At 48.0% G+C, this 14,617-nt stretch overlaps 2 non-coding genes across 2 annotated transcripts; both read left to right on the top strand.

Annotated features, from left to right (window-relative positions):
• Nucleotides 1–3,212: 3,212 nt before the first annotated feature.
• Nucleotides 3,213–3,376, top strand: LOC121830648 (U1 spliceosomal RNA). The gene has a single exon (XR_006073866.2). It is a non-coding gene; the product is annotated as a U1 spliceosomal RNA (small nuclear RNA).
• Nucleotides 3,377–8,375: 4,999 nt separating this feature from the next.
• Trnav-cac (transfer RNA valine (anticodon CAC)) lies at nt 8,376–8,448 on the top strand. Its single transcript has one exon. It is a non-coding gene; the product is annotated as a tRNA-Val (tRNA).
• The last annotated feature ends 6,169 nt before the right edge of the window (nt 8,449–14,617 follow it).

The raw sequence follows: 14,617 nt of genomic DNA on the forward strand, positions 1-14,617 counted from the left end.
ATCCATCTTATGTATGATAGTCAATAGAGTTCCACACCTTTGACACCTGATACAGAAACAACTCCACAGAACTCATTCCTTTGTCTGTTGACTCAAGTTCTTTGGGTTTATTTTTTATGTTTTTTTTTTCCGTTTATTTGTTTGTTTTTTCAAGAAAGAGTTTCTGTGTGTATCCCCGGCTGTCCTGGAACTTGCTCTGTAGACCAGGCTGGCCTCAAACTCAGAGATCCCCCTGCCTCTGCCTCCTGAGTGTTGGGATTAAAGGCCTCCGAGGCTGCCACCACTTGGTAACAACTTTATATCTCTATCTGTCCACTGTCAGATCTTCTCCCATGAGTGGTGTGCATGTGGACTTCTGGGCTGCTCCTGCTGAGCAGTGGCTGCCCTGTTCCGTTCTCTGTGAGGTGACACATGGCAGCTAATGCAGTCTGTGGGTCTGTGTTGATTGGCGGGGATTTGTTCTGAGGTGTTGGTTATGTGTGGTTTTGGTCTGTGGGTCTGTGTTGATTGGCGGTGATTTGTTCTGAGGTGTTGGTTATGTGTGGTTTTGGTCTGTGAGTCTGTGTTGATTGGTGGTGATTTGTTCTGAGGTGTTGGTTATGTGTTGTTTTGGTCTGTGGGTCTGTGTTGATTGGCGGTGATTTGTTCTGAGGTGTTGGTTATGTGTTGTTTGGGGTCCTCCTGGTAGTTGACTCTGCTGTGTTGAAAATGATTCACATTTTATCTTCCATAGGATAAAAATCCAATGGGTCCAGCAGGTGTCAGTATACCTCGCTAACACGAATGCTCTCCATACACGCTCTCCCTTAAGAACACAGCATCAATGCAGCCCTCTGTCTGAGGGTGGAAAGAAAACAGGGTCCCTGGCCTCCAGTAGAGCAATGTAGGTCTCCAGCATTGGAAGAATTTTACAGTTGTTTAAATGGGATGCAGAAAGGAGGGACGAGATATTCTGTGGTTACATGGCAGTGAATGTATGTGTGGTCTGTGACAGGGATCCCGGAGAATGAAATGAAGGCTCTGGCAACTATGGAAGCCAAGAATTAACAACCACTGTGTACCAATTAGTTACAATTTGAATGAAGGCTTAGTTATTAGTATACAATTAGTTCTCCGGTGTATCCATTAGTTTTAAGGGTTTAGTTTTTTTTGCCCCCATTGAAGGAATATAAATTAGTTTTTGAGGGAAGAAAGTTTACTCTGACTCACAGGTTTGGAAAGTTTGTTCCTGATCTGGTAGATCTGTGGCTTTCAGGCTTTTCATGGTGGGGCAGAGGCATGCCTTAGTGGAAGGGTGCGTTGAAACGAAACTTGATCTCATGATATGGAAGCAAAAGAGAGGCTGAGATCCCGTTATCTCCACCAAAGGCAGATAGCCAATGGCCACAGGCCCTCAAGTCTCCCCTATCACAAAGCTGGGACTAAGGTTTTTTAACACAGGGCCTCTGAGACACTTATAATTCAAGCTCTGTAATCAAATGACTTTCTGATGCTCACAGAATCAGGCGCCACCTGGACCACAGACACAGCACCTGGGCATTCTAATTTCTAAAATTCAAAGCAGTCTCTCTCACTATGCTGGGGATCAAACCCAGGGCATGTACATAACAGGCAGCCCTACCACTGAGTTACACCCCCAACCCTTAAAAACAAAAAGACCATCTCCCTCTGGGACGCAGGCAACCTCAAATCCATGGTCCTCCTGCCTCCACATCCAGAGTGCTGGGAATAGAGGTGTGTGCCACCATGCCTGGCTTCTTTTCAGAACCTAACACGAGCTAGGGTTGGTGGCACACACCTGTAACCTGAGCATTACCTGTTATCCAAGCACTTAGGACTCTGAGGCAGGAGGATGGCAGGTCCAAGGACAGCCTGGGCTACAGAGCAAGATCTTGTCTCAAGCAAACAAAAGCCTAACTGTCACCACATAACCCATCCACATTTATTCTTTTCTTTTTTTGTTTTCCAAGACAGAGTTTCTCTGTGTAGCCCTGGCTGTCCTGAAACTCTCTCTCTGTAGCCCAGGCTGGCCTCAAACTCACAGAGATCCTTCTGCCTCTGCCTCCCGAGTGCTGGGATTAAGCTAAGACTCTAATTTTTAAAAATTAAAACATATTTTTTTAAAAAAAAGCATGGTGTGGTGGTGCACACCTTTTATTGCAGCACTGGGAAGGAGGCAGAGGCAGGAGGATCTCGTGAGTTCGAGGCCGGCCTGGGCTACATATCGAGCTCCAACACAGCCAAGCTATGTTGAGAGACCCTGTTTCAGAGACAGACAGAGACAGAGACCAACAGATTTTAAGGGGTCAGAGAGGTGACAACGGTAAGGGCGGCTGCCATCAGAGCTTGATCCACGGGGCCCACGCGGTGGAAAGCGATCCGACTGTCACAAAGTGTCCGCTGGCCTCCACACGCGAGTCAGCGCACACACACCGCCTCCCACACACACACCACAGAAAACAGTACTTATTTATTTTGTATGTATGTGTTTGTGCCAGATTGTATGCAGGAGCCTGAGGAGGTCCAGAGAGGGCATAGTGGATCCCTGGACCAGGAACACGGACTTGGGTCACCCCCAATACCAGGTCCCCACGTAGTGTCAGCTTCCCGGTGTTTCTGTAGAAGAGAACAAAGAAACCCATAGATCAAGAGCTTTTTAAAATACAGGGTGGAGACACGAGGTAGGCAGGTTGGAGCGAAGCGGGGAGACCTCTGCTGTAGGGCTGTCTCCCAGGCTCCCCGACAACATTCTCTAACTTGGTGTTGGAGGGAGACGGGGGTCTGTTCCTACTCAACAAAACCAGTTACAAGGCTGTTAGGCCAAGCGGTGGGCAGCCCACGGCTGTTTAGGGTTTGGAGAGAATTCAAGATGGTTTGTCTCTGGTCCTTCAACACAACATCCAGCTCTCCCCTAGCAAGAGAGTTCCATAAGCCAACGTGGCTAAGGGGAGGGGTGTGATGTCACCCCTGGGTGCCTGTCGGGGGCGTGGTCTATGCAGATGAGGGGGGCGCAGGGGCTGCCGGTCCGCACACGCTGCGGAAACGCGAGGGATTGGCGCGCCGCGTGGGAGGGAGCGCGGGTCCGCGGGTGGGAGCGGAGCGCAGGAATCGGGCGCGGGTCCGGGGAGGCCCGCGATCGCTGGCGGCGAAGTGACCGTGTGTTGAGAGCGCAGGTCCGGTGTGGCTGAGCGGTGTGTGTTGGGGAGGCGAGCATACTTACCTGGCAGGGGAGACACCATGATCAAGCAGGTGGTTTTCCCAGGGCGAGGCTCACCCATTGCACTTTGGGGTGTGTTGACCCCTGAGATTTCCCCAAATGCGGGAAACTCGACTGCATAATTTATGGTAGTGGGGACTGTGTCCGCGCTCTCCCCTGGCAACATATAGACAATTAAGATAACCTTCATCCGGTTGGTCTGCAGTGTTGACATGCCTGTGGAGTTGTTTGGGTGGTGTGAAGTATAAAAGGAAGCAGGCTGCTGAGCTACCCTTGGGGATTCAAGCGAGCTTGAGTAAGGAAGAAATTTATCCCCCTCCCCCAAAACACACACACACACTAAATACTGTGCAATACCAGCGGAAGGCACACAGATACTAAAACAGATTGGCCAAGAGCAGTTCTCAGTCGATAAAAGCACCGCCACTGTTGACATCGCAGTGATTTGGGAATTGGGTGCTGGCATCCAAAACTTTTTTTTCTTTTCTGAGACGGGGTTTCTTTGTGTAACAGCCCTGGCTGTCTTGAAACTTGCTCTGTAGACGAGGTTGGCCTTGGCCTTGAACTCACAGAGATCCACCTGCCTCTGACTCCCGATAAAGGCTCACGCCACCACAGTCGAGCTCTCAAACATTTTTTAAAATATCTAACTGGTTATTAAAAGTTTGAAATTATAAAAATTATCCCTGACTTCCAAAGGGACATTCTCTATTCCCTTTATCTTAAGTGTAAGAATTTAAAATTTCATCTTTTCACCCAATTTAAATTTTGTCTTCATTCATCCTCATCATTTTCTTGCCTTTTATTTTAAGATTTATTTTGAGACAAGGACTCACTGTGTAGACCTGGCTGGCCTTAAACTCATGGAAGGTGTGTGTCTCCCAAGTTCTGGGCTTAAAGGTGTGACTGACCTCTATTTTAATACTTATGCCAGCCTTCCTTTTCCTGGTCCTGCGGTGGCATCTCCCCATACCTGCTCCATCTTTCTCTAACGGGTTGAGCTGGTCCTCAGAGCTGAAGAGGGACCCTTCAAAGGGACACTGTAGCCTTCCTTCACCTTTACCTCCCTGTGGATCCTGCTGACGTGGTCATCCCTGTGGCAATCTCCTCCCAAAACCTCACTTCTTCAAATTAATATTAGTTCAGTTCTTTTTAGGTAGCACTGGACAAAAGCTGGATCTAGACCCTTTCTTCTGTAACAAGTTCTTCATAACAAAATGCTCCAATTGAAGACGAGGCTACATCGGGTCTTAGAGAAGAAGGACCAGCGGAGAGGTGTGACTGAGTCTTCTACTCAGTCTGAGGAAGGAGTCTCTTCCATGTCTTAGAGCAGGCAAGACGGTGCTCACACTTCCACCCTCAGAATGAAGTCGCCAATGTACCGTATGTTAATTGTAGAGCTCTAAGATCTCCTCAAAATGCCCGTGGAGAAGTGTATAAAATTATTACTAACTGAATATTCAGAGCAGGTTGACCTTACTCCCTGTCTTAGTTAGGGTTTCTATTGCTGAAGAGACACCGTGACCACGGCAACTCTTACAAAGGGAAGCATCTAATTGAAATGGCGGCTTACATTTTCAGAGGTTTAGTCCATTGTCATCACGGTGCCACACGATGGTGAGCAGGCAGACACGGTGCTGGAGACGGAGCTCAGTGTCCTACATCTTGATCCGAGGGCAACAGGAAGTGGTCTGAGTGTCACACTGAGTGAAGCCTGAGCAAAAGAGACCTCAAAGGCCGCCCCCTCCGTGACACACGTTCTCCAACAAAGCCACACCTCCTAAGAGTTCCTCTCGCCCTGGGGGCTGTTGTCTTTCAAACCACCACACTCCCACCAACAACACATGCATTCACTAAATACATTGTCTTCAGGCGTACTTTGGCTGGAAATCTTGTGAGTGATGTCTCTTTTCTAGATTGACAGGAATGCATAGGACTCTGAACACCTGAGATGTTTCTCTAGTGGAAGCTCAACCATTTCAGTGCCTGAGGTGAGATTTATACAGAAGTTGCTACACCTCACTCTAACTCTATGTCATGGATCATGGTAAAATTGCCTGCGAGACTTAAGCTCTTAATAATAGTCTCTGATTTCTGTCAAATTCATAAAAGGGTCCTAGGCAAGAAGAGACACATACTTCTTTTGTATCACATTCAAAGCCACAGTTTAACTGTGTGAGGAATCCATAATGAAGCTTAGAAATGAACAGAGACAGACAAGTGGAAGGATGGACAGAAAGCTGGGATCCAGGGGTCTGGGCTCTCAGGTGGAGAAACCTCAGAACCCAGAAAGCTCACAGGTCTGTCACAGAGTTGAACAGACCAGGAGGGTTACGCACACAGCTGAACTGGGCAGCAGGGTTTGGGTCCACAGCTGTCTCAGGACACGGCGTTAGCTGATCTTTGTAGGGACAGTCTGTGGAGAGAAGCTGACTTCAGGCCTCGAATATCATGGGTGTGGCGTAGAAAGCTATGGTGGGCATGTTTTGCATACTATCATCCAGCCTTTGCACACGGTTCCCTGAGGAAGGCCTCTTCACCCCCCTGAGCCTCACTTGGGGAAGGCTTTACCACACAGGACCTCACTCATTCAGAGCCTCCTCTGATCCCACAAGTAGCTCTGCATTTTCCTGTAAATTAACAGGGTGGTTTGTGTAACATACACATTCGTGGGAACTTCTTCAGTTTCTAATAAGCATTCTGTGTGGCTGTGACAATCATCCCCTAGAGACTGGTGGGAATGGAGGTAGAGATTCACATTTATCGAACGCTATATTTTCATCAAACTCTTAAAGAAAATTTACATCTCACAAAGTCTATTCATTTAGTTCTGTAACTGATGTTTTATTGATAAGTATTCCGGAATATAAACAACTTGAGTAAATTGCCAACTACTGTGCAGTTTGTAAGTGCAGAATCAGGATTTAAGTCCAGGACTGTATCCACGCCCCCAAACTGACCATGTAGCCCAAGGATGGACTTGAACTCCTGATACAGAAGAGAAACACCAGCATACCCAGCTATGAGATGGTTTTTATTTCTACCTCTAGGGAAAGTCCACTAAATTAATATTTGTTTTTCAACAAATAAATATGGAATATTTTCTGTGGCAGACATGTGTGTAGGCACCCAGGCTGGGTAAACATGGCAGGCCTTTTTAAACAAAGATACTCAACACTATGTAAACATCTCACTTAAAGACACTTATTATTGTGATGTGTTTGTTGTTCATTACTTGAAAACTAAGAATAAACAACAAATCTAAATATCCAGAATGATGGGTAGGTCCCAGCCAAGACTCAGAGAGTACCTCAAAGTCAGACCAACGAGACGCACAGCATTACTAAAGAACAGTATTAGGTCAGGAGTGTCCACAGTGGCAGAGGGTGTTGCCTTGTCCAGGACACATCTCACAACTGACCTCGAGATGCACCCACCTCCGCAAGGTCACCGTGTGGGAGGACACTAAGGATGGGGGGTGTTAATCAGGGTGAGAAAGAGCAGACCTTGGAGACCTCAGGAACCCCAACATCTTTCCAGTCCTGGACGCTCATCCATGTTGAGTTTCTGTGAAAATCAAAGGCCCTGCTGTTTTCCTCAAAGCATTTTCTATCAAGTGTGTAGACCTTTGTCTACACGATCCCTCCTTTTGGAAACTCTAATTTTGAACAAAGGCTGGAAAAGGCACTGGAGATCAGTTTAACTGGAGTCTAGATTTACCCTGGAAGTTGTTGAATTAGTCTATCGTTACCCTTTGTCTTTGATTTTCTGGATCTGTTCCTGGAACCAGCAAGAGGAAGCAGAGCATTCCGTCCAAACGGCTCCTCTCTGGAGAAGAACTGCATACCGCTGCCATTCCAGCCCGCAGAGGCTCATGGCCAAGTCTCTATGGAACCTGCAGGGTCGGGTGATGCAGGTGGGCACAGCTGAGGGAGGGTCTGTGGTCTTCGGGGCCCATGCCCTTCCCGCTTAGGTAGCAGAATGGACATCTGCCACCTGTCTTGTCTTTGTTGGACCCCAAAGGATCTAGACGAGACTGAAGATGAGACCTCTCGAGGTGGGTGCGGGAGTGGGGAGACACGCTGTGAAGGGTAGGAGAGAAAGGTCTCTCCAAATGTCTCCATGTATAAAGCTACCAGGAAGTCTCTGGCTACGGAGGAAGACGGGCCGTGCCTCTCCCGAAGAAAACAGGATTGGAGAAAATGGATCGCGAAGCTGATGGATTAATTGATCAATCTCAGCCAGGCTCTCTTTGCCCTTCTGGCAGTTTGCTCTAAGGTGAATTGACTGGGTTAAAATTCTCACTTCATTCAAAGCCAGTTGAACAGGAAAATAACAAAAACACAAAAGATGCTTCCAGTTTTGTAAAGAATAAACTAAAGCTGTCGTCCGAAAAAGAACCTCACGACCAAAGAAGCTCTGGTCGCTGTTAGGGATTCCAAAGTCTCCCAGGGATTTATTTATGCCTGACCTGGCGGCGGGGTCCTCAAGCCAGTACAATCCAGGCTGCGGACTTGTGTCTTGGCTTAGCTTGACATTTGGTATTTTAAAACACGAGTATCTTAACTTGTAAGGTGATTTAAGTACTGGATTTTGAGTTGCACAGACTGGGTGACCGCAGCCGGAACCCGAGTGGCCCACTCCGGGTCGCCAGGGGGAGGCTCTAAGGGTGAGGCTTGAGAAGAAAGAGTGTGGGGTCAGGCCACTGAGTCAGGGGAGAGAGCAGGGCCAGAGGAAACGTCCTACAGCTTCGGGGTGGACGCATCGATCTCAGTTCCGGGGTCAAGAATGACCGGTCGCTGGCGCCCTGGGGCGCGGGGGAGCCACCCTGCGGCCACCGGCTTCCCCGGAGCGGGACGTAGCGAGGTGCCCAGAGGCTGGGGCACACCCAGATGCCCGGGTTCCCCTCGGAGGAAACCACCTATTGACACCGTGAACTTGAACCCTGGTGAGGGCAGCATTCCGCCCCGCAGTGTGCGCCCCAGGGCCTGCGCGTTCAGCGTGGGCAGCCTTGGAAGACGGGGCCGCTCGGATCCCAGGTGAGCCCCGGACCTGCTCGTCACCATGTAAAATGCCTCTGGATTTCGTCTGTCCGAAACCGATGGAGAGGGCAGGTGCGCAACTTTCACGACGTCTCTCAGAACCGTCCTTATGTGTGGTTTCCGTAGTGTAGTGGTTATCACGTTCGCCTCACACGCGAAAGGTCCCCGGTTCGAAACCGGGCGGAAACAAATGGTTCTTTTTACCCGGAGCTACAGCCTTTTCATATGGTGATTGTTTATGATCAGCACACTAGGGGAAACCTCCAGAACGGAGAGTTCTGTTGTGCTGGTTGTGAGTACTGATGGTTTGTGGTTCTAAATGCAACACGATGGCTTGACTCCCCAAAGCCTTTGAGGCTTTTGATGGATGATCAGGGTTAGACGAGATCACGACAGTTCCACCCTCAGCACTAGGTCGGTGTCCTTAAACGAAGAAAACCCCTTACTGGGACTAGGCGCCACAGCTGCTGGAAAAGGAAACATTCCAGTTGTTTAAAATGTAGGTTTTGATACTTTGTTACGACAACCTGGGCTGAAAACCCCCGGTTCTTGAGAAAATCCGCTGGCTTGGCACTAGGGGAAGTTCCGGTCCTTAGTGGATTTCAGTGCCGGTGAGAGGCGAGAGAATGGACCTGGAGGGCGGAAGGGAGCCGATGTTCGCGCGCAGGCAGCAAGTGGGGTCTGCCGGTGAAATGGTGAGGAGTGTGCAGGTGAGGAGCTTTGCGTGCCCAGCTCCACCTCCACGGTGACCTGCCTGACCTCGACAAGTGAACGTCACCGCAGTCTCCTGCACGGAGCAACTCGGAGTCACGGTGACATTTGGAGGGAGGGTCGTGAGCTTCAGGGAACAGGACGGTAGAAACGGGCTTTAAAAGAGTCCCCGACAGCTTTCCTGCTTACCTGGCGGGGAAAAGACCACGGTCGACAAGGTGGTTCTCCTCGGTGAGACTCGCACCCCTGCTCTCCGGGGTCCTGATCCACGCGGCTCCTCCAAAGGCGGGGGTTCCGGCTGCATCGTTTATAGTATTGGCGGACTGCAACAATCCGCTTCTGAGATCCACTCTGACCGTGCTCCTCCCCACTTGGGTCAGGGGTTGTGCGGTCTGTGTGGCTGACTTGGGGTGTGGGGAGTCTCTGCGGGTTTCTGTCAGGCCAGGTCTCTCTAGCTCAGGCGCCGTAGGGTGCAAGGCCCTGCCTGGAAAAATCTGGGCGCACCGTGATCGCCCCATTTCTGTTTCGAAAGAACGTTGTGCTGTGCGAATGAGTTTAGTCCCAAGTGTCTATTCAAAGGACGGGGTCTGCAGACCGGCCGGTGGCCCCGTGCACCACGCTGAGGCACTCGCCCGGTGAGGGGGTCTCCACCCTGTGGGCTCTGGCTGCTGGAACCAGAAGAAGAAAAGCCGCGGGCGAGCCTGGGCGTCGCGCTTCCTTCCCTTAATTCCAGCGCGTCGGTGAGGAGTTGTTAGCCAACCCAAAGAGAACAACAAACAAAACACAGGCTGGGCATTTCAGCTTTCTCCCACGTCTCTCTCCATTTTCTCATAGTCTCCCGACCCCCCGACGTCAAGACCGATACCCTTTAATAAGGCCTTTTCTTCCTCTAACCCCTTGACACGGAATAGCAAAGCACGCGCGGTCTCTCCAGCGCGCTCTCTTCACGCTGCTCTCCACCCAGGAGCCGGAACCAGGGAGAAGCTGCAGGACTTGTTGCTAATTTTTGCATAAAGGAGACACACACAGAAAATCCAAGGTTTCTCCTGACCAGCACCCTGAGATCCCCCTCCTCGCCCGCCAGCCCGGCTGGGCTGCGGCCAGTGGGGTGGTGAGAGCTGGAAAAAGGGGGGAGGATTAAGGGGGAGTCGTGGAAAGAAGTGGGGCAAGTATCGGAGGCACCGGCCAGGTCCAGAGAAATGTGTTCGGATGGGACGAAGAAAAGGAAGACACCAGAGGAAAACGAGGCTCTGTCGCTGTACCACAGTAAAGCTGATTTTAAAACACAAATGTAAATTAAAAAACAAAGGCCACCAAAAAATAATAATAATAAAGGAATTCGTGTTTAGGGTGCCTAGTGGTGATTAAGCGTGAGCCTGCGGCCACGTCGGTTCTGATCTGAGACCTGGTAGTGCCGTGCCCTCTCCTGGGCCCACTGGGACTAACTCGTATATCTTTTGGTGTTGGGTTTTTTGGTTGTTTGGTTGGTTTTGGTCGTCCGTCCCCCCGTTCCCCCCCACACACACCCACACACACTTCACGCACGCCGTCAAAGAGTATTTACCTAGGGAGAGCATTGGGGCATGCGCTGGGAGAGAACACGGAGCCAGCGGGAGGAAGGTGACTTTTTCTTCTTACAGTGAAGAGTAGAACTCTTTGTTCTCTGTCTGCGTGGCGCAATCGGTCAGTGCGATTGGCTGTTAAGCAAAAGGTTGGTGGTTCGAGCCCATCTGGGGACCTCCATGAGCCTGAGATTCCTTGTACTTCTTTCCATTAACACTGTTTTGCTTTTTCAACACTGTCCTATTTTCCAAACAGAACAAGCCAAAGCGAAATTCTTTTCAGGTTCTCAAACTAAGTTGTGTGGGCCGGTGGAACCAAAACTATAATTTGGTGAGATTTCCTTCCGGTTTTTTGCAACTACTACCTGTTCCTCTTCCGTAGACTTTTGACATTTGGTTCCGTGTTTCATTGTTATAAATAAGGACAACAGCCGTTCTTGTGCACACATCTGCGGTCGCTTGTGCAAGTACTTCCGTGGGGCAGAGTCCTGGAGAGCAAGTGTTCAATGCTAGTGGTTAAATTAAAACAAACAGTTGCCTCTTTTGCTGGCTTATTAGCTGTAATTCTTTCCCTGTTTTAACCGAGTCGTTAATGACTCAATTGGATTTAGTCATTTTCAATTTATCATAGTCTACCTTCAAGGGCTATTGCATTATGCATTTTTTCTTTAAAGATGCCATGATCTGCCGGGCGGTGGTGGTGCACGCCTTTAATGCCAGCACTTGGGCTACGGGTCCACGAAAGGTGCCAAAGCTATATATATATATAAAAGGATGCTACAATCCATCTCTATTACTTTTGTTTAAAGTCAGATGTTTTTTAAGGGGATGGAAATAAGAAGACTAGAGATGTTCTGCTTCCCATTTATTTGCATTGGTGTCCAACGTGGACACCCTTTACACTGTTCCTCATTCTTAGTGTGCACACAGATTCACACCTAGCAGCAGCCACTTCCAGCTGGAGGACTCGGCTCTCATGGTGTATGGTGCAGGAGGGCTGGCTCTTCCGGCTTTGCAGGGGTTCCCCTTGACGTCCCTCTCCCAGTCCTTTAAAGGCAGGCCACTGATCTTCGTGTTTTGTGTGTTACCATCACTTATGCCTCTGACTCATTTTGAGATTTTTCTGTTTTTACCAATAGATTTTAGCCATTTAATTCTATGTGCGTAGGTGTGGTTTTCCTGGGGTGTCTGGTGAGTGGGGTTGTTCAAATCCTTAGGTCGGTGAATTAATAATTCTCATTACAATTGGAATATTTTCAATCACTGTTCCTTAAAAATTTTTTTTTTCTTTTCCTTCAGTCCATGTAAGATCCTCAGTTACCGGGTTTTAGACCTCTTACACTGCCCTACTGCTCACTGATGCTCTTTCATAAACCTTTTCTCTTTTCTTTTCTTTCGGTTTTCCAAGGCAGGGTTTCTCTGTGCTGTAACTCACTTTGTAGACCAGGCTAGGCTCAAACTCAGAGATCCGCCAAGCTCCAAGTGCTGGGATCTAAGGCGTGTGCCATCACTTGAAATACAGAGAAACTAAAATTAACTGAATTCTGGAAAGTGACAAGCCCATTCTCAAGAGGGAGAGTTGTGATCTTAGTGTTTTTGTCTTTGTGAACTTCTACTGTAAGTAGGAATCCACAGTGCACTTAAATAAAGCTGTACAGACTTAAACAACTTTGTGATGATAATATGTCAGTAATTGTAACGGGTTAGAATACCAACAAGTTCCGATCACAGATCAAATCATTTCAGGAAGGTAAGTGGTAAAGGAAGGATTCGATCACCCAGAATAGTCCCTGAACAGCCTCTGTTAAAAAGTGTCTGTAAAAAAAAAGTCTGGCCATCACGTCCCGTTCCCCCCCCCCTCCAGTGGCTAGGATTCTGTCCCCTGTCTAGTGGCTAGGATTCTGTCCCCTGTCTAGTGGCTAGAATTCTGTCCCTGTCTAGTGGCTAGGATTCTGTCCCTGGTCCAGTGGTTAGGATTTGGTGTTTTCATCACTGTGGTTCAGGTTTGGTTCCTAGTCAGGGAAGCATGTTTTGTAAACTCAATCCTGGGAAGTGTTCAAAGTTTAGACAATCAAGATGCTGTCCATTGAGGTAGATCATTGAATCTACTCTGAGAAAAAAGATAAAGAAATAATAGGATAAATGGGTAGATCATTGAATCTACTCTAAAAAGAAAAAGGGGAAGATATAAAAATGATAAAAGGTATATTACTGAATCTAGTATGAAAAGAAAAAAAGAGAATATGGATATGAAAAGATAAAAAGGGAGATTATTGAATCTACTTTTTAAAAGGAACTACTTGTTTTTTGTGTTTTTTTTTTTTTTTTTTTTTTTGGTTTTTTGAGACAGGGTTTCTCTGTGTAGTTTTGCACCTTTCCTGGAACTCACTCTGTAGCCCAGGCTGGCCTCGAACTCACAAAGATCTGCCTGGCTCTGCCTCCTAAGTGCTGGGATTAAAGGTGTGCGCCACCACTGCCCAGCTGGAACTACTTGTTTTAAATAGGATAAGTAATGAAATTTTTTTGTGTGAGTTTATCAAATGTTACTGGACTGGACATTGTTATATATTAATGGAGTTTTTCATCTGAATCTGTCAAATGTTAATGGACTAGACATCGTTAATGTATTTCTTGACTGTATATATTGTACATACTTATTGTATATAGTTTTTCTTGTATTAGTTATAAGCTTTTTTAAAATTTTAGACAAAAAAGGGGAAATGTGATATTGTGTTCCTCAAAATATTGTGCACCCTAATAAATTTATCTGGGGTCAGAGAACAGAACAGCCACTAGACAGACATAGAGGCCAGAAAATGGTGGCACTCACACCTTTAATCCTAGCCTTCTGGAGGCAGAGATCCATGCAGATCTCTGTGAGTTTAAAGCCACACTGGAAACAACCAGGCATGGTGACTCACCCCTTAAATCCCAGGAAGTGATGGCAGAAAGCAGAAAGGTATATAAGGCATGAAACCCAGGAACTAGGCTGGTTAAGCTTTTACGCTTTTAGCAACAGTTCAGCTGAGATTCATTTGGATGAGAACTCAGAGGCTGAGGAAACAGGATCAGCTGAGGAGTTGGCGAGGTGAGGTGGCTGTGGCCTGTTCTGCTTCTCTGATCTTGCAGCATTTACCCCAATACCTGGTTCTGAGTTTGTTTTTTATTGATAAGATCTTCTAAGATTCATGCTACAATCCATCTTTCAGGAAAGGAGAAGTGGACCTCTTCCCTATGACACCTTACTTCAAGCTCCTCAGGGTGCTACAGTTCTCCATTAAGCTTTTCCCGTTTCTGTGTTCCAATTCAACAAGCCTAACGGATCCCCTCCCCTTTCTGTCTCCCAGGATACCAGCTAAAACCCAAAGTGTTTGTCCTGACCCACTGAGCGTTCTTTCTCTGGGTCTGCCATTCCCTCATTGACCCACTCAGGTTATCACAGCCTGGCTAACATTCACGAGGCTCTGGGTTCAATTCTACACAATGAAAAAGAATATACAGGAAAATAGAACTGTATTCATGGAGATAGGAACAATGAGGGACTAAATGCTGAGGCTGGAGGAGTGACTATTCCAGAAGCAATTACAACCAACTTAATTACATGACGGAGGTGTCAGAAGTTAGTGCACTTGAGGAGAGAAACAGAAACCACACACAGGAAGCACCACAGGGGGAATGCGGCAACTTGTCTGAAAATTAACAAAACTTTGGAGCCTGTGGGAGAAATACCAAAAGTTTTAACATTCAGGAAGATGAAGAAAATGTGGAAAAATAGTTGCTTACTACCAGAGAGACGCTGTTGGCTAGCGCCCACAGAGTGTGTTGTTCCAGGAGAGGATGCCACCTGAAGACTGCTGCAGCCTTCACGCAGTGGAGACCACGCTTCATGGCCCTCTGCCCTTCAGGTGTCTCAAGGATCGCCCTCAGCCACGGCTTCCAAACGCCCATTAAGCAGTCTACGCGTAAAAGTCGACGAGGTCAAATTTGAATATGAAGCCACCTCAGGTCGTGAACGACAGGGGTGTGAAACAGAGAGCCATAGAGCCAGAATAGCCGCCCCAGGAGGCTGTGGCGACCGCGAGCCC

Source organism: Peromyscus maniculatus, chromosome 6 (genome assembly GCF_049852395.1).
Source record: "Peromyscus maniculatus bairdii isolate BWxNUB_F1_BW_parent chromosome 6, HU_Pman_BW_mat_3.1, whole genome shotgun sequence".
In the NCBI taxonomy this organism is placed as follows: domain Eukaryota; kingdom Metazoa; phylum Chordata; class Mammalia; order Rodentia; family Cricetidae; genus Peromyscus; species Peromyscus maniculatus.